At 44.0% G+C, this 27,637-nt stretch overlaps 1 long non-coding RNA gene across 3 annotated transcripts in view; it reads right to left on the bottom strand.

Moving 5' to 3' along the window:
• Positions 1-2,795: 2,795 nt before the first annotated feature.
• LOC121064093 overlaps positions 2,796-27,637 on the bottom strand; it is a 41,447-nt gene continuing 16,605 nt past the window's right edge. The window contains exons 1-5 of one of the 3 annotated variants that reach the window (XR_005816331.1): positions 14,443-14,545; positions 12,527-12,682; positions 11,699-11,781; positions 6,027-6,243; positions 2,796-5,532 (exon numbers count right to left, since the gene is read on the bottom strand). This is a non-coding gene — a long non-coding RNA (uncharacterized LOC121064093). Of the gene's footprint in view, positions 5,533-6,026; positions 6,244-11,698; positions 11,782-12,526; positions 12,683-12,805; positions 12,985-14,442; positions 14,546-27,637 lie in introns of those variants that run through there. The other 2 variants (XR_005816329.1, XR_005816330.1) reach the window with 2 other exon arrangements.

Below are 27,637 nucleotides of genomic sequence, written 5' to 3'. Positions count from 1 at the left end.
TCCCCGCGTGGAAAAACACCCTTTCCTAGGCTTCCAAGGAGTAAATGCTGAGCAACAGATGTCAAATCATTTGCCAGTCAACTGCTGGGGGTGGGATGGAGTCTGACAGCGCCAGGCACTCTTCCCTCTGAAATGAGATGGGGTGTGGGGGCTTAAGTCACCTGCTCACAGCCAGCACAATTAAAAACAGCTATTTCAGAGACACCCTGGTAGAGACCCTGCTCAACAAACCTGCATGTCTGGTGCAGGCCCACCAGGCTGTAACATGTTAGTTGCATTGCACCGGGCTTCTACATATCAGCTTTGCTTTACTGGCACACTGGTTCCCACTATTTCCTCAAGTCACTCAAAAAAAATAAATTTAGTTGTGTCATGCTATGCTTCACCCTCATTTTTATCAGATACAGTCATCTCCCAAGTTTTCAGTCTCTCTCTCATTCCTCCCCCTGTTCCTCTACTGGTGGCACTTAGAAGTGAGAGCAACAAAATCTTTCGATATCTTGAGTTGGAAGGGACCCACAAGGATCATTGAGTCCAATTCCTGGCTTCCCACAAGACTACCTAAAATTAAACCATATGTCTGAGAGCGCTTCTTGAACTCTGGCCGGCTTAGTGCTGTGACCACTGCCCTGGGGAGCCCGTTCCACTTCTGTGGATATGAGGGTCTTCCCACTTTTAATTTGCCTGTGAGAAAAAAAAAAAAAAAAAAAGAGACTGATGGAGGCAAAGCATATAGCGGAAGAAATGACTTCTTCCACCAAGGACTGGAAACAGGCCTGTGGTCAGAGAGGAAGGAGAACAAAATCTGTCTCCTGACCTCCATGACCCTTCACCATCACTGCTGTCATGGAAAGGAGCGGTGAGGAAAGGTCATGAATGAGGGTGGCTGCTGCCCTCATAGGAGCAGAGGACAAAGTCCTCCGTGAAAGTGTGTGGTACCAAAGCCTCACAACAGCAGCCTTGCTATGGGGAATGAAGAGCAACAACAGCACCCAACTAACAAACATTTAAGATCCAACAAGCATTTAAGATCCAGGCTTTTAATGGGGCAAAGACTGGAGAAGTCAGTGTATGAAAGAAAAGACCTGGAAAAAAGACTGTGATCACAGGGAAGCCAGTTTGGGAGCAAAAGACTATTGTGCCATCCTATTTAACCCAAAGGGGAGACAGAACAGCAAAGAGAAAGATGCCAGTTTCATCCTGGTTTGTACATCATTAGTTGAACCAAAGACAAACAAAGAAACAAACAAAATAATCAATCGAGTTCCAATAGCCAAATGTCACAGGCTGTGACATAAAAGTAACAGAAATCCAGACCAAATGAAGCTTTAGTGCAACAGTTCAGGGAAAAAAAAAAAAAAAAGAAAAAAAAAAGTCAACTATACTTTACTTGTAAGCCTTTGATCTGATTTCACATTTGGCCTGACCTTTAGATCTTATTTATAGCATCCTTAGCAATTAGTAAGTACTAAGACACAGCTAGAAGCTATGAGGTCAGCTCTAAGGGTCTGGAAAAGCAGCCAAACTTGAACACTTAAACTACCCTGCTCTTGAAAACTAGCTGTCTTACTGCACTGCCAGAATTTTCTTCTGTCAGCAGTGCTCTAGATACTCCAGTGGATTTTTATCTGGAATTTTGCTTTGGCCTGGGAGTCGGAGGGAACAGAGTTTCTTAAAACCTTCGGTTTCCCCAGAACTCTCAGCATCAGCTTTGTGTTCTGGGAATAGCACGAGAAAGAGACTCCTTGCAACTTTGTTTCTGGTCAACCCACAGGTATTACCACAGGAAGCAAATGTGATTGTATGCTGCCAGCTCACCCTTCTCCAAACAGCTGTTACCATCTCAATGCTGTGGGAGGGCACGCAGCACGCACAGAGTGCAGGCCTGTATCTGCAGGAAACAGTGTTTTGACACTCCTCCTCTATGATTTGGTCACAAATCTGTCTTCAAGTTCATGAGAACTCAGTCTGGGAAATATTCAAGTAAGTGTACAACCAAGAGTAGGAAATAATGTGTGATTTACATCTGAAATGAGATCCCTGAAAGGTATTTCTTCAGGAAATTCAGGTGTCATGAGTGCATATAATTTTAGCACGGAAGAGTCACAATCATGACTTTTATTTTTGATTATAAATACTATTGAAGGCTGTATCTTGTAACTTCGGAATTAAAATAAGTGCTTAACTCTCCAGATGAGCAACAACCCTCCAAACAAGTGACAGCTGAAGCAAATACCTGGAACAATCCTCCAGACCTTCCTTCGCTTTGAAGATACAGAGGACAAGACCACTGGGGAAGCAACCTCTAGTAGAGGTGCCAAAGACAGGTGACCTCACAAAATGCAGTATCTAGGGAAGGTACGCATTCCTACATTATAACAAAACAGACCATCGCTTTCTGACATACTAAAAATATGTAAAGCAGCAGACAGTTCTTACAAGAGATGTCAAGACGATCCTGCAAGATCTTTAAAAGCATATAATGAGAGAAATCTCAGAGATCATAGCATATCACAGCTTAGTAGCAAAAATAAGCCCCAAATGGCTGTGTGCTACTGAACATGCACATGGAGTTGGGGACAACAGACAGTGGTTGCCAGAGAGAGACGGAGTTTAGCAAAAGCATGTAACAGCTCCGTTGTTCACAGTATTGGAGGGGTGACAACCCACAGAGGATGAGATCGTTACAGGAAAATAAGAACTACAATGGAATATTATAAAACTTATCTGGATTGTATTAGATTTCGTAGATATTGCCAAAATCTGCTCAATACCTTGTTGAATGGAAAGGACTCCTGACTGACCTGGCGTGAAGCCAAAACAAATGTGCTTATTTATAAATAACAAAGAAAAATATGCAGCTAGCATTGTCCCAGAGTCACCCATCAGATGTAGATAAAGAAACATTAAGAGGTGTAAATAATCTTACTTGCTGTATAATACAAGGGAAGACCACATTAGGTGCTAAGCAGCAAGACAATTTTAAAAAGCATAACAATTAGCATGACCAGCGCTGGTACAAAAATGAAATTTCAACACTATCATCATGCATTAAAGTCACAAAAATCTGCCACATTGACCAGAAAATTAAAAAGTCCTCAGAGTCCATTGGAAAAGTTTCTCCAAAAAATTCTAAAACAATTTATCAAGAGGCATAGGGTAGGCAGTCACAGGACTTGTTACCAGTATGATTCCCTTATTCCCTTATCAAGCGTTAGCATCTTCTGGAAAAGCAGTAAGTGACCTAGAGGAACGTTTTACAGAACAATGGAGGAAAAAAAGCCCAATTCAGCAATATGACATCGAAAGTCCTCCACAGGCTAAAATTGTGGCATTTAGTCAGGCTCCAAATCCAGATGATGTGGCAGAAATCAGAGGAAACTTTACGCGTTAGAAATTCTGGGAAGATGAAAAGAGCAAAACAGAAAACCAATCGGCATGGGCTGTGACAATGGTGCAGTACAGTAAATTTGTAAAAGCCAACAAAAGGTTAGAGATGACTGTCTGATGAAGCACAGTATGTGTTGTTACACCAATAAAGATAAAAATCATAGTTTGTTCTCAGTTCAGACAAAAACTGCTCTCCACACAGGGCACGGAAGAAGTATTATTCACTGATCCAACCTGAGTCATTAAGTAAAGAGACTTTTAAACCTGTTTCTAAAGAATATGTGTTGGCCCCTGTAGGAGAGAACTGTTCTGTTCTTTGCAATGGACCAGTGCAGCAGCTCCTGGATTTGCATCCAGGACACATACAGAACATGTGGTTTGGTTTCGTACCCACACAAGCAGAATTCAGCAATTCTCATGGGCTTTGCTGTTCCCCCCAAAACAACATGTTCTAAAACAGTAAGAGATCAGAAAATGCATTACCTAACTGTGGATGTCTGCATGGACACTGAATGCGAATGGTGTGCTTTCTGTGCAGAAATCAATTAGGAACTCACAGATACCTGGAAATGTGTCTGGGTTGCTCATCTAGACCATTAATTTAAGTCAAATCTCAGAAGTCAAACTGTCAAGGCGGTGTTACATGAACTGGGATACAGGCTACAGTGGAAGAGGGGGTGGTGAGGGGAAAAAACTTGGAAGAGGTGCTTGAATGAGACTAAGATTGCCCTGTGTTCAGTAGGCTGCACATCCCTTTCTGAAGTTTTTATCGTTGTACCTTTCAGCTTTTTGTTATTTTTTGACCTATCAAGCATTGCTCCATGATGGTTCCTAGGAAGAAAAAATACTTCAAAAATCATATATGCTTCACTGTTAAGTGGTTGGGTCTCGTTCTACTTTCCTACCGCTTTCAGACTGACTTTGACTTAATTGGCACTGCTGCTGATTTCTATCTGGGTGGTAAATTATCTGATATTCAAGGCCTATTTTATTCAGTGAATCAATATGACTGCACTGATTACCTTGAGGAAGGAACAGAGCTGAAGTCCTTCCAAGGAAACTGAGGGGTTTCCTGAACAGGGGATGAACTAACTGAAAATAGTCCTTGCCATCTCAGAGACAGGTGTATGCACGTACTCTAGATCCCTAGAATTTATTCCCAAAATCTGTCACATGCTTTCCCTTCCAATTCCCCAAACTAACCTGTCACCAGAAAAAAGCCTGATCATCTGGTCCCAGTTTAACCCTAAAATCCTCTCAGAAGTTTCCAGGAATTGAGAAAAACTTCAATTTATACAAGCCAGTACTGGCTTAGTCTATAAGGAAAGAAAAATAAGATTCACTAAAGAGCTGGAAGAGTTCATGCAATTCTCCAATTTCATCTAAAGCAGAAACACAGACAGATGCTTTAGGACAAGGAATTGCAGCTCCTCAGAACCTGCTGCTCTTCACACACCTTCTCCAAGGTGGAGAAGCAAGTACTTGCCTTCGCACAGCCGTGTGAGGTACACTGTGACCTCCGCGAGGTCAGAATAGCCTGTATTGAGCCCCTTCCTACAACCCTGCACAGCCATGAAGTTCTAAGACATACTTTAGCCCAGTTTTGTTCAATACAGAACCAATTTATCCAGAGTGCTGGGGCTCTCTCCCACTCCCTTTGGGAAGCAGAAGAAAGCTCCCACTACCGAGCACATTTCTGGGATGTTCAGCCAGCATTCTGTATACTCATTTTCATTCCCCTGAATTCAGCTATGCCCTTGTGTCCCACTGTAAACAGCACCTGGCCTTCCTCAAAGCCTAGCAGTTGTAATCATTTAACTGTGTTCTGCAGAATTCCTTCTGTTTTTGTTCTTCATAAATCAATCTCCACCGTATTGCTTTTTATAGCTCCTTACTAGGACCCACGGTTACTTCTACAGTGAAGCAATTTTTTTGCACTTTATTTTTCATCTCCACATTAATCTTTTCAACAGGAAGAACACCATAAATGTGAGTGACTCAGTCTGTGCTTCCACCAAGCATACACGTCCTCTGCAGCTCCTAACACCGCAGCGCCAAGCCCACTCCATCTGCTGAGAGGGCTGGAGTAGTAGAGAAACAGCCATCTGTGTTAATCGGAATCACTTACAAGGTTACTCCCACCTGGGAAGGAAGAACAGAAATAACAGGCAAGCATAATAAAATAATACACATTAAACTGTCCATTGGAAAAGTGCAGTAACTCCGTCACTTAGGACAGCGACCAAGTTCATAATGATGTTCTGCCAACTTAAAGCCTGCCTGAAGTTTATTTTTGCTAATGATCTAGTCACAAACTACACTAAAGGAAAAGATCCAGCTGTGCGTGCATTCTGGTTCTAGCTCTTCCACTGACTAGCTGGCTTGCTTTAGGGAAGCAATTTTAACAACCCAAAGACAAAAAGAAAACCACATTCTAGCAGGACAGCAGTAATGAATCATTAGCACTAGTGCCAAAGACAATAGTCTCACTTGTCACTTAACACAGAGAAGTTTGTTGTGCTCAGTCCCAGCATAAAAACACACAAGTCCTTGACTGCAGCATTTAGATACTACTGGAAATGTGATAATCTGACTACATGCGTCCCTCCTCAAAGGTTAAACCAGACTGGTCATACATGCTTCTAGAAGTGGTAGCACACAGGGGAGCATTGTAGCTACCACACACCTTATGTACCAGGTCATGCTCTGGTCCTGCAGCAGGAGATTACATTCTCCATGACCATGTACGCATTTCTTGAGGACAGAGGCGGGTCTATTGGATGGAGCTGCTGACCTGCCAGGTGTACGAGGGCTTGCAGACCCATGGGACTCTGAAGGGACTTCCAAGCATCGCTGTAAAATACAAAACAATAAGATCACACTATGCCAGTCCACATGATCATGGAGAAACTTTGGTCTGGAAATAGATGACAGTGTGAAGCATAAGCCTGACCAGGACTCATCTTCTTGAGACTTAGCCAGGATGCCCCCTCTCTACTGGCAGGAAGAGGTGGCCTTTTCTCCCAAGAAAGCTGAGACAAACCCAACCAATCTTCACAAAAACTCCTGAAGACAGCAAATGGGCCCAGCCGTATTGTCAGCGAAGCCAAGGGAGTTGAGTCAATCAGTGTATCTCACAGAGATAAGTAACTGTAACAGAAAACAGGGCCCCACACTTAAAAGAGCATGAGATAGGGAACCAGGTACTGGAGGTTCAATTAATGGCTTTTTGATGATCCAGTTTCCCTTCTGGGATTCAGTTTCATCACTTGAAAAGTAGGAAACTAATAGCAACCTCCTCGGTAAAGCACTGAAATGTTCCACATCCCAAACATGCTTTTGGAAGGTATAATATACCAAGGAAGAAGGTGAAAAGGAAAGTGTTATGCAAGGGATGATTATTAGGAAAAACAAAGTGACAGCAGAAAAAAGACTGAAGGAAAAAAAAAAAACTTGCTAACCGCTGAAATCACAAGTCCATTGTTTGAGAGTGTCAAAACCAAAGTCAAACAACACATTAGAGTGCCATTTGTCAAAATCAGGAAAGCAGACTAGATGATCGGCTCATACTTCTCAACTCAATATTTATGATGCACTGAGATCATGACAGATTTCACCTCACAAGAATATATAATGCGAAAAAGGTTACATGAAAAACAGAGCGCAAGGAGATGAGTAAATTCTTCTTTCAGGAATGTTAAAGCACTAACAAATGACAGCGCTGAAAAGAGAAGAGAAGGGAATGGAACCAAATCAAAAACCTAGTAAAGAAGTAAAATTGGTATAGTTATTTTTGATACTAGAAGACAAGGACAGTAATCTCAAAGACACTCAGAGAAACAATGGTTCCCACTAAACTGCCGGTGTACCTTCGTGTAGTAACTTCACAGACTTGGAGACAGGTCATCCCAGGCTGAAAGAAGTAGGTGACCCAAAGGGCCCAGGGCCATGTCAGGTAGTAGGGTCTTAAACTGCTGCATAAACCATCAGCAGCTTGCAATGCAAGCCTGAACACTTCCGTCCCCCTCATGGTGTCCTTCTTTCCTCCTGTTTTACCTAGTGTCACCCAGGACATCCTTACAGGGAGTTTATAACTTTCCCTTTCCTGCTTCAGTACTTCACCTTCCTTTTTCTGTCCCCAGGAGGAGCCCTAAATAACTCCTCTTTCCCAGTACATCTACAAAATTGTTTGTCATGTGCCTTCTCACCTGCCATTTATTCTAGTCTGACATAATGACCACTTCAATCATCCCTATAAATCAAACTTCCCAGGCCTCTCATCTCTCTTCTTTCTTTGCTGTAAATTCCTTCCAGCTTATCAGCGCACCCCGGCACGCCCAGCAAGGAGCAGAGCACTGCTCATCAGCATTACCGCAGCAGCCTCACTCAGCAAACAGCTCTGCAATAACTTCTTGTCAGCTTACAGCACTGGTAACATTCACCCTTTAAAAATACTATCAGACTGAAATATAACAAGGTTTCTCTCATGTCGCAGCAGTCAGGCGCGTTCCAGTCAATGCTGTTGTTGGAAAAAGTGAGGAGCCCAAGAAGTATTGAACAGCAGCTCATGCCAGAGCTGCATCTAAGTGCTGAAAAGACTGGAGCACATCCAGCATCTCACTGCTGTGCCCTCAGGCACCTGGGTGGCAGGTAAGTGTTGCTGTGCCACCTGCACATCACCTTTCTTCACCTGCTCTACTCTCGCAACAGCAAAAAGAGCTGTGCAGCTTTGAACAGCCCCCACTTCTCTGTAATGGCGTGTTTCTCCTCAAGCTGAGCAGGAGGCTGCAGGTGTCCCTCCCTGCTTTTCCTTGAGCAGTGATTATCTGAGATCACGGCAAGCACCTGGGCAGCATTTAATTGTGTATGCCAATCTGGTGTATGCTACTTCTATTCTAAGGAATAGAAGTGTTTGAAAATGGTGATCAGTCAACTGGTAAGGTATTTGTATTAACGGGGTACCCCATGTGCCTTCTGCCGGATGTGTTCAAGTCACAAATAACTGAAGAACATAACATTCCTCAACCTTTATTTCTCAGGTTAAAAAGAGGGGGGGGAGAACAAGTACTAGTTATGATTGCAGGTGGAGAAGAGACATTCTTTAGGTTAGTTACATGATTTACACATAAGCCTCCTACTTACACGGCCCTTACCTTTTGCAACATCATTTAAAGAATGCAGTCTATTTTAGTATAACAACGAGCTAGAACTACTCCTCCTTTCCAGGAGTTCAAAGGAAAAATCAGTTTTTGCTGCTCTCAGGATGAAGGGCTGGGTCCCTACTACCACAGAAAGGGGAGGAGCAGAGAAAGGAGGAAGGAAGGACCCAGGCAGATAGCACACCACCCTGGAGAACAGTCTTACTACTCCCATTGTTTTTAAGGGTTATAGTAATTGGGGTTACATCGGGCTGGCAGCCAGCCACTAGTGGTGTGCCCCAGGGCTTTATTCTGGGGTCAGTGCTCTTCAATGTTTTCATAAATGACTTGAATGCAGGACTCAAAGGTATTCTAAGTTCGCAGATAATACAAAACTGGGACGGGGCATTGACTCCCTTGAAGGAGGAGAGGCCTTGCAGAAAGATCTTGACAAATTAGAGAGCTGGCAATCACCAACTGCATGAAGTTTAACAGGAGCCAGGTGCAGAATCTGACACTTGGACAGGACAACCCAGGCTGTACATACAGACTGGGGGACAAGAGGCTGCAGAGCAGCCCCACAGAAAGGGATCTGGGGGTTCTTGTTAACGGCTAGTAGAATGCGAGCCAGTGCTGTGCCTGGCAGCCAAAAGGGCCAACCATACCCTGGAGTGCATCAGGCACAGCATTGCCAGTCAAGGGAAGAGATTGTCCTGCTCTGCTTTGGTGTGGCCTCACCTCGAGCAGTGTGTGATTTTGGGTGCCACAATCTAAGAAGGACATAACCTCCAAAGGAGGGCTACAAAGATGGTGAAGGGGCTGGTGGGGAAGACATATGTCTGCTGTTCCACAGTCTCCTCTTCATGCAGTAGCCACCATGAATGCAGCTCTTCAAGGCTTTGACTGAGTCAATAGTGCTGTGACCACTGAACTGTCCCTGGCAATCTACTACCCAAGAAGCTGTGCCTATGACAAAAAGCATCCTTGAGTGAATAGACACTGATGGATTCAAAATCATGAGTCAATATTACAGCCTTCTTGGCTTGCAAAGACACAAGGAGCAGTACGTGTCTACACTGCAGTAAAGAAGCTGGCGCAAGAGCAGCTGTGCTTCAGCACTGCTCTAAGTAGGCAGACTACGCATGAAATCAGAGGATGCGTTAATGGCAGGGTACCACTGGAGCCGCTGCTTACTCTGCTCCCCAACAGGCTGTGGCAACAAGCACAGTGCTCAGGACATGCTGGCACAGCTTAGTGCGGGACAGGCAGTTCCCCATCCATTCCAGGTGCTCTGACCCAGCCAACTACAAGACAGCTTCTTTCCAAAAGCTGTGTAGTCACATTAGCACAGCATAGAGCCCTAATTTATATCTGTTGCTGAGACTGTGTGTATTAGCTTGGGCTGAGCACTGTGCAACACTTAGCTGCATGCCCAGAGTACAAGTGGAACAGGGCCTGCCTGTACAGGATAGCAGGCAACAGCGTTGCTTTCTCCCCACCTGGAGGGCAGAAATGATACTTCCTCTCTGAGACGCTCAGTGCTTTTACAGTTTCTACTGCACAGCATCTGAAAACAGATTTGGACCCAATAACCTGTTTTGTTTCTGCTCTTACAGTACTGTAACATTGATACGTCATGCTGCAAGATGGAGATTTGTGACAGGAATGAGGTCTGGAAAATAAGTGACTGAGGATGGAGTATGACAGAGGTCTGCAGAATATCAGATTCTGTGGAGGCTGTGTGGGGAAAATACAACTCTGCACTGTCTTCCAGTACAAGGATTAGCAGACATCAAACGAAACTGGCAGGAGACAAGCTGGAAACAGTCCTGAGGAGATGACTGTTTACCCTTCACACAGATAACTCAAACCACACCGCACAGCATGCTCTAAGTGGTACATGTGGGTTCACAATGAGATTAGACAAATTCAAAGAGAAATCTGGATCACTGGAGTACCCATACCATGGCCAGGTCTGAGCAAGTACTCAGGAGAAAGCGTCACTTGCAATACATAGCTAGAGCTGTTCTCCTGTACTTCCCCACGTTTGGTCAGAAACTGGTGCTAGGTTCAATACATGTTGGATGCTGTACAGCTATATTCTGCCAGATTTATGCTTAAGACATTTTACACGTGTTCAGTTGATATTTAGAAGAGCAGCCTGTATGCAAGAAAGAGAAAGAGCTATGAAGCTCCAGAGTCAGATGCTGCCACACAATACTGTAAATTCACAGTATAGGGCATTCTGTGGCATCACTACAGTAAAAGAAAGAAGAATCCTGCCCCTCTGTACCAAGGATGTTGGGAATTTATGACTGCCTTTTTCTGTCCCCACTCCTCCCTCCTCCCCATTGCACAATTTATCCACTGCAAATCTAACATTGCCTCCAGGTACTCTGCATAGTCCTTCAGAATGGCTCTCTTGACTGACACGTAACAAGGTCAGGTCTTAAAAAAAATCTAATATGAAAAGCAAGTGTTTGCCTTGTGACTTAATACTAAATTAGTTTTATAGATTTTCTGGCATCCACAAGATTCCACATCCTAACACTGACATCCTGATGTCAATTCTGGTCTCAACTGGTTCACCTGTCCAGTATAGCTAAGCAATCATTCATATTCCAGGCTCATTCTATTAGCATAGTGCTGTACCATTTCACAGCTTATTACATTGAGATTTTTTTCCAAAAAGACCTCTGCCTTTAATTTCCAACAGAATATTGATTGCTCCAAGGCACTGAGAATTAAAGTATACATGAACGGTTATTTCATTGGCTTCTGAATAAGAGTTGAAACTTCCATCCTAAATTGATCCTATACCAGCTTAAGCAAAACTAGATTGAAAATGTGGGACTAGCGGAATTCCTCAGTGCTAGATCCTATATGAAAAATTGAAATTTCCATTAATCATGACCTCCATGAAAGTAGAAAATAAACCGGTTCATATAAAATGTTTTAATATTAAGGAACACTTTTTGTAAAAACATAAACCTGTATTTTCCAAACAACACTGCCAAGTGACAGAAATTGAAATAGATTAAACTAATGCTGGATGTTCCACTACACAGCAGAGAAGTATTCCCAGTTACCTAAGCAACTTCTGTCAATGAAGTTGTACTTCATACATCGTCTGTGCAACACCACTCCATGCCAGTCTGGCTTGTGCTCACCTCAATTTTCTACTGATGGCACTTTGCCCCTTCTGTCTTTGCTTCCAGGGCCTGTGATTCTCCCACCTGGTTAGCATGCTTTTCTGCAGATAACATAGAACAAAAAAAAAAAAAAAAAAAAAAAAAAAGAAAGTGCATTAAAAAAAACGTACACTTGATTTCCAAAGTTACAGAGCCAAGTATGCCACATGCTAAATGAAAATATATATATATATACACACAATAAGCATGATATGGATAAGAAAATTACTAGAAAGACATTATCAGCATAACTGTTATTCTGGCCACTTTCTGGGTAAGACGTGATTCCATTCAGAAGTTGGAGGAAGAGGAAGGAGAGCTCTTTCCTGCAGCATGGCATAGTACGACTGTCTAAATGCTACAAAAGAAACACGGGGGAGACAAGCAGCCACATTCCTCTGACCCGGCTAGCGTTAGTCATTGTAACTGGCATGTCAGTAGCTAGAATCTAACTTTCCTATCATGTTTTATAGAAGTGTGGTACAGCACAGGGAGAACCACTGCTTTGTTCTGTCAGCAAAGATATCTGACTGGATGGACCACTGGATATTGAGGGATACAGACAATTCCTAAACTGCAGGTTCTCTTACGCTATTAGCATGCTATAAGGTGGAGAAGCACTGAACAGCAAGTGTGTGAAGAAATCCATCCAGTTGCTGCTTTAGCAAGACCTGTGAACAACCATCCCTCCTTGCAGGTTTGACCCCATATCTCTGAAAGCAATGTACTCAGCCAGAGCAAGTTCACAGTGGCAGTACAAACTTGCCAGACTTTCACGTATCTACAGGGTATGCACAGCTTGCATACCTGTCTGTGCTTTCACCACTAATCCTATTTGTAAAGTCTCCTCCTTCAAGCCATCTTCATCTCCCAGCCCCATTTATAACAGAAGATCTGCGATGAACCGATGAACGTCTACCAAATTTGCCAACTAAACCTTTCACAAGGGCTTCTGAAGTATATCTTAACATACTTTTTTTCCCTTTTAAGTGTATAACAACAGATCATTAAGCACCTTAAGAACATTCATACTTCCCCACAGCCGCCCCCCACAAGGTCAGGTACAAGTCAGAAAGCATTTCCCACCATGAAGTCAGAGGAAACCAAAGAGAGAAACGAAGGCTGAGGTAAGACAGAGCCCTGCTTTCTCTGTGGCACGTTACACTGCAGCACGGGTCACGCGCCGGAGCTGTAAGCTGAGGCGCAGGCAGCTGGCGCTCTGCCATGGCACAGCATGGCCTTTACCCAGGGCTCACACAGGCAGCAAGAAGATAACAGAAATGGGAGGGAAAAAAAAAAACTTGCAGCTGTGCCTTCAGCATGCAGGTTCTCTGCATGTGCCATTTAGCTCTTTACCTCACAAGCAGAAGAACTGTAGCTTAATTAAAGGGAAAGGAACAAAGAGTTTACACAAGCGAGGTACAAGCTCTAATTGAGCAGCTGCCCCCAGCCTGTTAGGAACTGGTAAGCAGAGTCATTCCCAACACCAGTGATCCCAATCGTTTCTTCAGCTTAAGGATGCAGTCGCAGAATGACAGCCAGCGGTCTGACAAAGCCAGTCTCGTTTGAGGTTGCTACAATCTCAGTTTGTCTGCATGAAATGGCATCAGCATAGCTGCTTTCTGTTCCTGCTCATCCTGCACACAGCACGGAAGCAGGGCCCAAGATTGCCTTAACCCTTACAAAAGCCTCTAGCTGAACAAGCTGCCATGTAATATTTATTTAATTCAGAGATCAGTCTCTTCTCAGCATATGGCAGGCTGCAGTGGTTCATTGAGTCTGGACATGATCAGCCGCAAGCACAACTCGAAGCAGGGGCAATTTTATTTAATCACTGTATGGCTGTGCTTGGAAAACAGGTAATTTCTGGTGCCCCCTGTCATGAATATTAGATGCATTTTTTTTCTGCTAAAAGACTGGCTTACTTGGGACTAGAACATTCTCACAAAATGGTGAGACACATGCACAAAGATCTATTAGTAGCTCAAGGTATACATTAGCTGCAATGGTGAAAATTGCCTCACCTTCCCTCCAATGGGGAGGGAAGGGGAAAGAGCAAACAAGAAGGGAAAACTCTCTCCAGTGTCCATCACGGACCCCAGGAAAGGATCTCTGAATGAGCAGCCTCTCCAGGTGCCTTTCCAGTGCAGTAGGTCCTTCCCCCATAGTAAATGTGTAATTTCCATCAAGAGCAACTTGTCTGCTATCCGTTGTCCCTGCATATGGTGCTTAGTGCTGATCAGAGCACCTGAGGAGCAGGCACAGTTGCTGCAAATCAATTCAGTGCATGCACATTACTGGGTCCCCTAACATAAAGCAAGGGCTAAAAAACAGTGGTGATGCTCACAGTCACAACAATCCCTTCAGGGTGTGCAGATGCAAGACCATGAGAACAGCAGCAACAAGGGCAAAGAAGATACTGCTCTGGAGACTCTGGGAAAGGCAGCCACAGCAGCCTGGGCACCAGGACACAGGACCCCTTGTGCTAGACACGCTGCAGAACCATAAAGAGAAGGCCCTCAGCAATAGAAGACGTTGAGGTACCCAGCACACCATGCAACAGTTATGCTGAACCTGTGAAACAAGAAGCAGCACTACTACCCATCATGGACCACAGCCTGTGATACAAGCAGGGATGCCTGGCAGACATCTATTTGTTAAATACAAGCTCCAGTGGACACTGAAGTTGAGGGAGGAGATGCATTTGCAGTGACTTTAGCTACCTCTAGTTCGATATCACATGCTCCGTGCTCATCATCAAGATCCAGCTTACACCACACTGCATTACCAGACCACACCATTGCCCACAGTCAGCCATGAAATGATCGCTAAAATAAACCAGAAAAGGGGTGACTGTAGATTCCTCAGTTTTGATCCTGGAAAACTCTCAGGTAATCTTTGCCTCTGCTGTAGCCATGCAACTGATTTGTCAAAGGGAGCTATCGCGCACACACCCTCACCTACGTGCTGCGTTTTAGTGAAGCTACCAGCTGCGCAGCCCTGCTGTCGGCGTGCCGTGGGGACTGGCGGTGCTCAGGAGGCTCCTCACTGCCAGCAGCTTCCCCCTGGGGACTCCGCATCAACTGCTGAGGTAGCTGTTTGGTACAACACACTGTTAAACCCCAAACTGGAGTCGTTAGAAGTGGGAGAGCTGCACTGCCTGCAGCACAGCTCGGTGCTCCCAGCTCCTTTTTATGAGGGCATGCCTCACAGAGAGGTGTAAGTTTTCCTCAGAAAACTGGCACCGTGTCAACCAGCAGGGCAGAAGGGGTGGCTGCTGCAGAAGCAATGAGAAACAGAGGTGGGTCTCTTACACTGCTGCCTCCCGTACTTACCATACTGCCTGAGTGGGAAAGTGAGAAGCAAGGCAGATCATCAGGTGGCAAAAATTCAGCTCTGCATTTTGCCTTAATCAGGTTCAATTCCTAAAGTCTCTGTGTGACCTTCAAAAGTATATTCAAGGGATTTTCTGCAACGTATTCAGGCACTGAAAATTACAGAAAGGTTTTCAGCAGGATTTCCAAAAGATCCAGGTCTCCAGCTCAATTTTAATGCAGAAAGGGATTTGAAGAACAGAACAAAACACACGCAGAAAACCATAAGCCACCTGTCTGAAAAACTTTGAAAATTTGACTGTGTATTTCACACACCTTCCAATCCATAACACAGGGGGCAAAGCGCATTCCTACCTCACCAAGCGGTCAGGAGTATAAATATAGCACATTCTGTAATGCCCACAAGTCTTGCAGTGAGAACTGTGAATATCTCGAATCGATTCCTACTCCCCAAGCTTAGAAGCAAGGCAGGAATAGGATATCACTAGAGTGGTTGAATTCTCTAGGGAGAATAATTACTTATTTGAATTAAGCATGAGAAGCACTCAGCTCATTCAAGTACACACCCCAGTTAAAAATACAAGCAACGTGACAGAAGTAAACAGAAGTAGCTGTATCCTGCAAAAACCAGCATTCCTTGATTCAGCATTCAAAGGAAAAATAAAGAAAATAATCCACCACTCTAATATCCTCCTTCAAACAGCTTCTCTCCCGCAAAGTACAGCCTAATTAAGCCCCTATTTATCTACAAAATTTATTCAGTTAGTGTATGTTTTGCCTTTCCTAACTGCTAGTCTGAAAGCTGAAGGGTCCCATTGCTTTCACAAGCATATCAAAAGGAAAAAACACCAATGGCATAGCACAGTACAATTCAGAAGCTTCTGACCACTGGGGACCCTCAGCTACCAGTCTGTCAAATAGTGAAGTCACAGATGTTCCTGGATATCTGGTGAGTGTATTGCATAGTATCTTAAGATTGACACTGACATAAATACCTGAGCACAGAGTTGAGACTCGGAAGCCCTTTAGAATCTCAGGATCTCTCCTTTGGAAACTCTGATGTTTGGGGAAAATAACTACATGCGAGTCCATATGGCTTTCCAGGAACTGATTCAAACACGATGCTGCTCAGAGAGATTCCTTTCCCCCTGCTAAGAGCACATGAACTCATGCTTTGAGCCCATTTCAGACTAGGTACCAATGTAAACAAACTCAGAGAAGACTTGCAATGCATCTAAAACATGCCCATTGGGGAGACTGAACTCTGAGAGCACCATGTCCCAGCCAAGCAACAGGGCAGCCCGCAAAAATGAAACGGGGAGCAAGTCGTTTTTTAAGAAGCTGCTTGCCAGGGCACCAATCCCCATGACAGAGCGCTCACTTCTGCAGATGGATAGAGCTATTCTTCACGCTGATTAAAGCACCATTAGCATCTATTCACTCCAAATGGGGTAGTGGATACCCAGCCAAAAAGACTGGGTTAAAAATGCCTTGCAATATCATCTGGATGGACTTTTGATGGGCTGCCAATCTGCTCCATGGTGAAAACACACCTTAATGAGCAAGACAGCATTGGGCAGAACCATTTGTCTATGTGTGACGAACTGCATAAAACCAGGAAATTACATCCATTAAGGTGCGTGTGCAGACAGCATTTTCATTGCTTAGTGCAATTAGAGTGATGCATAACACCCATCTCCTGCTGCCCCCAGGGAAACATGGCTACTCTCTTTCAGGAACTCAGATAAGCCAAAAACAGCAACTGACACTTGTGCCATTACAAACACAATTCTGCTGCAAAGCCTGCTATCTCACCGTGCAGCCAGACCCATTAATTTCATCACAGCTACTGAAGGAGCAAACAAAACAGACATCTGATCTCAACTGTAGCTCCAAAGATCACTCTCAGCCCTCCATTATGGCTTTCCATTGTGAGACATGTTCTGCATGAGGAAAGAAACTTCTCCCTGCTCTACATCCTGCATCCAGACCTCTCCTGGTATCAGCACCCAGCCCACGTGGTTGTTCATCCTCACACACGCTGCCATCCCTTTGCACTTGGTGTCATTTAAACACAGCAACAAGACAACATCACATCTTTCTCCTAGGAAGCTGCCAGTCTTGGAGATGACCAGAAAACCTGGTGTCTGGATAAGCATAAAGAACGGAGGAAGTCATGAACACACCGTCCAGACACACATATGGTCAGGCACATGCAGACTGTGAGACAGCTGCACGCTGCTTTCATTTTTATTTTAAAAAATCCAGTCTATGGCCATGTAGGTAGTTAAGACCACACTGATTTACACAGGGACCTGCACCAGCTTGGAAGTTGTTGTTTTTATCACTGATACATTTTGGCTCTGACCAACTGAGAGTAAACAGAGAGCTGCAACTCAACCCCAGCCCACACTGGAGGGGCAGGCGATGAGCTGTAAGTGGAACAGGCCTTTTGCCAGCTGAGGGCTGTTTCCGTGGCACCCCACCAACAGCCTCCTCCCAGACTCAGTCCTGCCCTCCTCACCAATTTGGTGCCAAGTGACAAGCAAGCAGTGCCAGGCTACCCAGGAGACTGCCAGCAAGGCCAGGAAATAGCTGCAGGCCACAATGTGAGAGGTGAAGAGTGAACATACCCTGGAGAATCTAGACTGCCACCTATTTAAACACGAGTCTCACTCAGCTGCTCCTCCACTAGGTGTGAAGGCATCTAGACTGCACATCCCCAAAACTAATAAGAAAACAGAGTTGAGTTATACACAAGTGATACTCCTCTGCTCAGCTTCTCTTCCCAACACAAGCCACCCACCAAACCCTATATATCCCTACCCAGCTCCCTCACCTCAGGAATGAGACTGCTTTTACTTGAAAAGGAGACCGTCAGTGACTAAACCACTAAACCACCCTGCCAGACCTTCTCATAAATATCTCTACAGTACACAAAACAGACCATGTCTGTGAGACCAACACTAATACTTCTCAAGAAACACTTGTGATCAGAGTACAGTCCACTAACTGATATTAAAAGAGAGCTTTTGATTTCTTAAACAAGTACTAGAAAATTGGGTTGCCCAAAAGGAAAAACGGAGGACTCTACACTAGAAAGTACTAAAAAGATGCATGGAAACAACGTGTGGAAAGAAGCAACAAGTCAAGTCACAGCCAGCCATGACCACTCCGCTTTCCCAACGCCAGCATCCATTTTCCTTTCATAACCGCTCTGTATACACCTATTGCTCCTGGATAATGGGTTTCCCTTGAAGCGTAAATGATTTATAGCTTAGTGCACTTACGTACATCAACATATTTGGACTTTACTGACAGATCACGGGACACAATCATGCATTTTCTCAAAAAATTCATTGAAAAAAGCTGCCTGCCTCAGTTGCCTAGCTGTGGTTCTTCTCATATATGCATAAGTTTTGACACCTTTGATACGAGTATGGGGAAGGAGCAAAGACAGAAGTTGTTTTAAGACACCTAACCCATCTTTACAGCACATAGCATTGACATTTATATCCACATAGACAGATACATTGGGAACTTAGGATACACAGCCAAAGACTTACTTGACTTGGTCTTCTTCAATTTTTTTTTTTTAACATTAATTCATACAACAATTTCCTTGCAGCAATGACTATTTATTTCTCTGCCTTAATCTACTCTTCTATTGCTCTCAGCTTCTCTGCTGTACCACTGCATTGCTGATCCTATCTCTACTTACGCCTGCAGCAATACCTTGTGCAGCTTGATCTCACTGAGCAGAGTGTCGCCCATTTGTACCATCGGGAAGTAGGATCAAGAGGTCAGGAGATGGCACTTTTCTACTTCAGTACCAGAAGAAGTACACGCACCAAAGTGCCGTAAACAAAAGGGAAAACTAAGAAGTAAAATAGACAACTTGCTGTCAGAAGGAATACAACTATAACATGCTTTTGGTTGAGCTTATACCAGTTTATTAGGAGTAGAGGGATAAGCCCAGCCTGAAAACATCTTGTCCTTACCATTGCAGAGTTAGGCACATGTTTCCACAGGTAACAGCAGCACCACCCAGCCTGCCTGCAGTGTCCTCCTCCTCTCCCTCTCTTTCATTCCTCAAAGATGACCTGAAATCTGTCTGCACTGCATGCAAGCCCAAGGTAGGACACACCCCATAGACAGGAAAAAGTTTTCAGGATCCAAGTTTCCTGGAGCTGGAGATTGACAGTGAGCATCAAGTAAGAATTGGGACTCAAACATGAATTCACACCCATGCTTAAAGGGCCATGCTTAAAAGTACACTGTGAGGTGTCAGAGCTTCACTGATGTCCCAGTTTCAGCTGGAATAAAGGTAACTTTCTTCATAGCAGCCGGTATGGCACAATGTTTCCAATTCAGAATGAAAATAACACTGATAACACACCTGTTTTAGTTGTCACTGAGCAGTGCTTACATCAAGTCAAAGACTTTCCTGCTTCTTACACTGCCTTGCCAGTGAGGAGGCTGAGGCTGCACGAGAAGCTGGGAGGGGACACACAGACAAGGCAGATGACCCAAACTGGCCAAAGGTATGTCCCACACCATATGACATCGGGCTCAACAATAAAATTGGTGGGAGTTGCCCAGGAGGGGGCTGCTGTTGCTCCCTTCATCTTTATTTCTTTCTCTTCTCCCCATTTCCCCCTCTCCAACCCATGAGAATTTGATGTTGGTTCAAAGAGGCAGGGGAGGAAATCAAACCCCAGGACTTTGAGTTAACACAACCACTGAAACAAGTGTGCTTGTAACCATATCCCTAGCAAAGGCAAACTGCTTGCAAACATCTTTGGGAGAAACAGCTTCTCAAACCCACAGCATACTGTGGTTCTGTGACTTTCAACAACACACTGCTGGATAAGCCAGCAGGAAGAAACTTAGTCTGGATCAGGCATGGTTGTTCAACTACAGTTTTAGGTGACACAAGGCAATATTGCCAGCCAGCTTTATTGTTTTTTGTCCCAGCTGCTGAAGAGATGAAACTGTAGAGTAAAAACTACAAGATAAAATTGCCCCTATGAAATTTTCTGACCGAACCTTTACTGGTAGAGTTTGTACCAGTTCACCTCTTTGTGTTGCATGGACCAAGCACATCTGATCTGGTCTCTTTCTGTCATGGGGCTCATCACCAACACAGAACTACAGTGTGTGTCTGCAGAGGAGGTAATTGCAGAAAAGGCTCCTAGGTTTCTACTCACAGAACAAGCACTGTTAGTTCAGAACTGCAAAGGGATCAGGTTGCTTGGCATCAGGTTGCTTTTTTTTTCTTTAGTAGAAAGACACATTTTTGAGGCATCTATTTATCAACAACTTTTTAAAAAGCCTTTTTCATTCAAGTGATAGCTTCCATGCTGGGTACTGACAAAGGAGTCGTTCCTTCCATCTTTCACTGTCCAAACTCCACTGTGGGGTCACAGAAGGAAAGAGCTAACACCCAATTACCCAATAACACTGGCAATAACACATCACTTTTCCAGCCAAGATCTCCCTGACGGATGACATGTCCCAGGAACCATTCCATTATTTTAGATAGTTACTTGGAATCCGTGGCCAGATGGCAATTGCAGGATAAGAGCTGGCAAATTTGTATGTCTTCATTCTTTTCAAGGTACAGAAAGATAGCTTCCAGAAATATTCAAAGTGATAAGAATAGCAGGAAGGAGTATGAAAAGCCATTTTCTAATGGCTGCCTGCCTTTGCTATATTTTTGCCATAAAAATCAATGTAGAAGTCCTTTGTCATACCCAAGTTGGCTGGTCACACTCCAGCTGTGCTCTTTTAGTAATTATACTTAACATTTAACTTTATTTTTAAGTCTATACATTTAATGAACCACCAGAAATAACTTTGGCCGTACTTACTGTAGATTTTTCTTCTACAGACATCACCTTGTGGTCTGCTTCACATCTGAGGCTTTATTAATTACTAGCCTCACCACTGTAAAGAGCTGAAGCTAGACACTGTTGCTTACTGCTGAAGTAAGGGACATAATCAATTGCATATAATAAAGAGCTGTCATAAATTTTGTATTTCTGCTGTCATTTGTGGCTGAGTTTTACAAGTGCTCCCTTTACTTCATAAGTGTATCTTCTCCCATCCCACTCCTACACCACATTCCAACATCCCAATGTCATCGCTAAAGAAGCTAGAGAAAAAGGCAATCTGCCAAGAAAGTATCAACATTAAGTCAAACCACAGGTATCTACGCTGCTTTCATTATCCACACCATGAGCAGCATTCAATATTCCAACAGATTTTTAAATGACCTTCAAAAAAGATTCATTCATCGATCTCTAGGAACTCCTCACTGATGTCCTTCAGTTCTAGGATAAGCCCTAACACAATGTGGTTTAAAAGGAAAAAACAATTCTCTAAAAAAGGAACTGAAACACATGCTAAGAATAAAAATAAACAGATTTAACTTTGGAATCAAAAAAAGTCAGTAAAACCCCAGTTTGGAAGCATACCACCATTCCAAGTCAGCACCCGAGCAACAAACTAGTATACACCTATATTTACCTATACTCAATTAAGGTATTTGACTTTATATACAATCAGATATCAAGTAAAAATCGATGCAGAATTGTCTAAACAGAACAAAGAGCATCTGCTCCCTACCCTTGGAAACAGCTTTCTCTCCCCCACTGACTGCTTGCACCCTTATGTGGCCATAACCAGGGCACTGGAAGGCAGAGCCATATTGAATGCCTACAGGGGAGGACAGACAAATACTGGAGTACTTTAAGCCCTGTCAGAGGCAGGCTTCCACCTTACACACTGCTGCCAAAAACACCACTTCCAATTGTTAGGCTGTACTCAACAACCTGATGTTGTAAAGCTGAAACCACCTCCTTGGGAAACAGTGCTACTTAACCCCAATTGTCCCCCTCACATGTGAGGTATTTTGCTCCTGCCTCTGCAGCAGCAGGCAGAGAGCAAGGGAAGCCTTTTTTCACTTACTCCCTCCTTCATACAGCATTTGCATTTCAGAACTGAAGCAAGACACAGGCCTCTAGCATAAATGCAGCAATATGCACTTGAGGAACAGAAAGAAAACTAACATAAGATTGAGTGTCAGGCATCATGATAACAAAAGAAAAGTATTGATTGAACTGCTTGCTGATGGCATATATTATAAAATAGGAGCTGCTGCTGAAAAAAGCGCTCGTGTTATGTTTGTGGTGCGGTCCTACACCACGTTCAGCACCTGAACACATTGTGCATGTGCGCTCAAACAGAGACGAGATATGAAGAACAAACAGTGGAGCTGTGAAGGAAGAGGGCTACACTGCTCACATCTCCCTCCACGCTGCCCAGCGTGCTCTTTGCGAGGGACAAGTCAGGAATATCAGGCAAAACCAGGAAGAGGAGAGAAAGCTATGCATGTGACTACCTACCTCACCAAACAGATGTCAGAAGCAACGTTCAGAGCGATTCTTCCCCAACTCAACTGAGACCAAAAATCCAAAAGACAGCAGGTTGAAGGAAAGGCACAAAAACACCACAGCTCAGGACCCAAACCTGCATGCTAAGTCCCAGCTGCTAACATAAGAAACTTGTGTGTTTGGCTCTAGATCTTGGCTAGTTATCAGCTGCTTGCCAGGGCTACAGCATCCTTCAGCCCCCACACAAGACACAAAACCACCAGAAAATGTACCCACTTTACAAAGCCAATATTTGCCTGTCTTGCCAGCTCCGCTCTTCCACGCACAACCTGCTCTCAGGAGCAATTCCTGATGTTTTAAAATATTCCCTTGTGATACTCCTTAAAATATTACTAACAAGGACCTAGCTTAATAAGAGAATACCTGAAACATTCAAATATCAGCCCTTTACACCTCCTTCATTTGTAACTGAGACTAGAAATCAATGTTATTATCATTTTGCAAGGAGGACTGGAGCTGTGCTGTGCTACACAAACACAGGCTGAGAAACAGCCCTGCACCAATCGATCTACAACTGGAAAAGACAGGGATATAGTGTGGATGGTTTGCTTGGAAGGCAAAAACATTTGTCTGCAGCCAGTTAGCAGAGCAGGAAGAGAACAGAGGTCTCCCAGTTCCCTTTTCCTGGCTATCTAACGCTGTTCTGCTTATCAGGCATTAGTGGTAGCTCACGGTCCCAGACAGACTTACATCAACAAAGGCAGACTGACTATCCTAGAAATGCAGCACAGTGGAAGAACAGAGCTGAAAGAGCCCTCCAAGTAATGCAGTCCATCTTTTTGCTCTGAAACAAAACGAAGTTTACCCTGATATTTCCCTACAGATGCTACTCTGATCAGTTCTAAAACATCTCCAACATCAAACATTTTTCCTGAAGATCTACAGTAAATCTCCCACACTACAAAGCAATCCAAACCCTACATCTGTAGTCAAAGTAGTAATACATCAAAATACATATAAAGAATAAATTCCATCAGCTTCTGACACAAGTCTCCTTCTGTTTTTCTTGGTTCTGAACCCCTTTTGCTCCTTTGCTTTGCAAGCAAAGATTTGAGGGCAACAGTAGGTGTGGTTTTTTTGTTTGTTTGTTTGTTTTCAAACCACTCAGAAAGCAGATCTCACCTTTAAGTTTGAGGGAAAATTTCTGGACAACTTCTGTTTGATAACACCGCCACTACACCAACTTGTGAAAATACACATGGGCTGCAGGACACTGTAGAGGAATTGACTATTTGCATTTCCAGCTGGACTGTGAGAACTGTTTATTAAGGATTGTCCTTGAACATTTTGCTCCCTGAGTGAAATCATTTGGTTTTCATTTAAGAGACAGACTAATTAGTTTTTAAACCATCAGAAGAGATACGAGTTGAATGTTCCCTCTGCTTTGTTAGCAGTGAAGATGTGATTATGTGGTCCATGTTCAGAAACTGTCTGCCCTTGATGACATCTGCCAGATTTATGAGCTGTGGCAGCTCATAATTAAAGGCACCTTTAAGAAGGGGAGGAAAAGTGGCAGTGAGGTCTTACTTACTCTTTTAGGATAGAGCAGGCAAGCCTGACAGATGAAACTGATGGGCTGAACCAGCGGAGAGTGGTTAAAACACTTCAGCAGCCATTCACGCACCTCTGAGACCTTCACTTTGGCTTTGATCACTACAGCTGTCTCTCACTTGTATGAAGGGAAGGGAAGGCTGGAGGTGCCCACTAGTTTGGGAGCAGGAACACCCGACTGCCTGAAGCCCTCCTGGGGAGCACACAGAGCCACCAGAGCAGCAGGGAAAGCCCAATGCAAAAGCTAGGTGGGCAAACCTCCCTGTGCAGAGAGGCATGAACAGCAGGAGCCTCAAAGCAAGAGGCCTTGAGGAAAATTACCTTTCCTGCCCCATGGAAACCCTTATAGGAGTCTTGGCTCCTATCAAGGAGGTCCTTGGTCCTCTCAAGGAGGTAAATGTACGGGCTTTCCTCCTTGCCCACCTCCACTACCAAGTGTGGGCAAAAGATCATTCTGCACCTCTGAGTGCTGTTTCTAAAGGTACCAACTTGTGCTTTTCTCCAGCCTACCCTGCAGAGAGTTTGAGTTCATGCATGCTCATGTCCTGGGCACCACCAGTTCTACTCGACAAGTGAAGAAGCACTGGTTAGTACCCTCTGTGCATGATTTTCATAAGTACAACAGATGCAGGAGTAAAGAGATTATCACTTAAAAAGCAACCAACATTTTGTAATCACCTACCATGGAGAATTAAGTTAAAATGTCCTTGGTTTAAGCCCCTGTGCTCAAGGCCCAAAGTATTTCGCAGGAGAACACTGTGGTACACTTCCACAATACTACTTCATTAACAGAATAGCTTTAGAAATATTTATCCCCTTTATTAGATGTGAGCTGCCAAGTGCAAACCTACTTTTCAGGGTTTATTTTTCTACCTTTACCCTTTTTTTCTTAAGGTGTTTAGATCCAATGATTTTAGAAGGCACATTATAGAAAAAGAGGCGGGGGAAAAAAAATCAGAAATTGTTTTTTATGCAGGAGGAAGATTCTTTGTCTCTAGTGATGCCCTCAGGAATCCCAAGGCAGTGGTTGTCAGTCTGGGAAACGTAAGTACTGCTTAAAATAAAAAAGTACAGCGGAAAATATAGCGCTAGCAAAAGGTGCCAGGTACCCTCTTTGAGGACAGAAGCCTCAAACCAATGAGTGACAAGTATATGGCATGGTGGTGTTACACAGTGCACCAGAGTCAATTATATACATACGTGACTCATTTCAAAGCAATTTAGATTAAGAGGATTAGAAGGGGCTGTTACTACAATACCCTGGTCTTCTCCCAACCTCCCTACAACGACAGGACATCCCAGTCACCTCTTGCATCGTACAAGAGATGGCTAGGACAGGTTTTAAGGGTTCTTACTTGCAAGGCTAAAGTGGTCACTGACACAAATGCAGTAATAATGAAGGAAAAACATCAACAAAAGAAGCAGCCTCCATGAAGCTTCTTCACTGACTTTATTTTAAACCTGTGCTGAGCAGCAAACCACCTAACCACACCAGTACTAATTAAGCTTCAGAGCTGACACCCTGCTGAGCAGAGGAAATTCTGTAGTGCTCATGGAGAAAACGTGTGAGTAGCCAGCACAGGAAGACAGCTAAAGATAACTTTGCTCAGTGTTAGAGACAACTGCAGTCACCACCGATAGTTCTTATCTAAGCAGAGCAGGCTTGGCCCAAACTTCAGAGAAAGATCTGCAGAGAAATCTCACCACACCTTAAGGCTAGACATAGAAGATAAGAGATGGCACTCAATTCTGAATCAGTACCCTGGAGTGACACGGATATTTGGGACACATCACGAAGAGATAAATTGAATTGACTGTGTAACATGGTAGGAAAAAGCCCTGAGCGGTCCTAGACTCAACTGCACGTGCTTCATGAGACAGAGTGCTATCCTGCATAGAGTGCAGACAGACCAGAAGTCTAAGTATTATGCTCTGCTTCATTTCCACAAAAATAAAACTAAGAGTACAAATAACAAGTGATCCACAGCATTACTTTTTCCTAAAGACTTCAGCAACTAGCATTACAGACCTGGACTACAAGCACCTTCTTCCACAACTCCAATAAAGATAAACTAACAGGTAGGTAACTGTGAAAGAGCGTGAAACAGGAAAGTAAATCCCACAAATAAAGAACCTAGAATGTAACATAACTTGGATTTCCTCTGCCTTTATCCAATAAGGCTGGATCCACCTTCTCCCTCATCCTCCTAATAAAATACCTCACAGTTAGAGCATAACTTCACAGCACTGTGCTGAGCATTGCATTGCTGTTCAGGGGTAACGCAGCAGCCATTTCCACTAGGAGCTTGCCATGCCAGTTAGCGTACACCTACATGAGGAGGTCTAGCACCAGTCCCAAACACTCTCAGCATCTACGGCTTTTAAGGTTTCAGAAAACAGTAATTCCACTGCTTCCCCTGCAAAACTGTTAAAGTAATACACCTTACTACCAGGAAAATGGAGAAAAATGAAGCTGAACAAGTCCGTTTGTAAAACTCATTAGTGGGATGACTATCATACCTGGACAAGTTTGAGAAGTGGGCCCATGTGAAGATAACAAGGTTCAATAAGGCCAAGTGGAAGGTGCTGCACCTGGGTCAGGGCAATCCCAGACATGAGCACAGACTGGTGGAGAACTCGCTGAGAACAGCCTTGAGGTGAAGGACTTGGGAGCACAAGAAGAATGCGGGCCTGTTAAAGCAGGTCCAGAGAAGATGATGAAAGGGCCAGAGCACCTCTCCTACGAAGACAGGCTCTCTCTATGAGAGAGCTGGGGATGTTCACCCTGGAGAAGAGAAGGCTCCGGGGTGACCTTATTGCAGCTTTTCAATACTTAAAGGGAGCTTATAAAATAGATGGAGAGCAACTTTTTGCTTGGGCAGACAATGACAGGACAAGGGGGAATGGTTTTAAACTAAAAGAGGGGAGATTCTTCACTCAGAGGGCAGTGAGGCCCTGGCACAGAGAAGCTGTGGATGCCCCATCCCTGGAAGTGCTCAAGGCCAGGCTGGATGGGGCTTTGGGCAACGTGGTCTGGTGGGAGGTGTCCCTGCCCATGGCAGGGGGTGGAACTGGGTGGTCTTGAAAGTCCCTTCCAATACAAGCTGTTCTATGACATTCTATATGACATGCATTCTCTCTTCAACAGTCTATGACACTGTTTTTAAAGGACAGCCATCCAAATGCCAGAACAAAATTAGTAGCAACCGGCTTCTGCTTGGGAATTTCCCCAGAGAGGTGCCATGCACTGACTGATGTCAGGGCAGCATGAAATGAGATATACCTGGATTTTAAATCTCCCCAGGGCTGCATGGTCCAAATACGTAAGATCCCTATTTTCTATAAACAGTAGTTTGGATCAGAGGGATTTAGAGAGCACATTATAAGAACAGGCAGTTTCAAAATCCAAACAAAAAGCTATGCTCAGCATTTAGAACCTGGGATTTAGTTCAATCCATTGCTATGAGCTGAGCAGTTCCTTCCTGAAAAAGACACTTTGCTTTATGTTAGTTTAAGATAAGCAAAAATAAAGCCTATCTATATAACATTTGCATGGAGATAAATGAGCCCAGAGC

The sequence above is a fragment of the Cygnus olor genome, chromosome 1 (assembly GCF_009769625.2).
Source record: "Cygnus olor isolate bCygOlo1 chromosome 1, bCygOlo1.pri.v2, whole genome shotgun sequence".
Classification (NCBI taxonomy): Eukaryota; Metazoa; Chordata; class Aves; order Anseriformes; family Anatidae; genus Cygnus; species Cygnus olor.
This window is presented reverse-complemented; position numbering and strand designations above follow the sequence as displayed.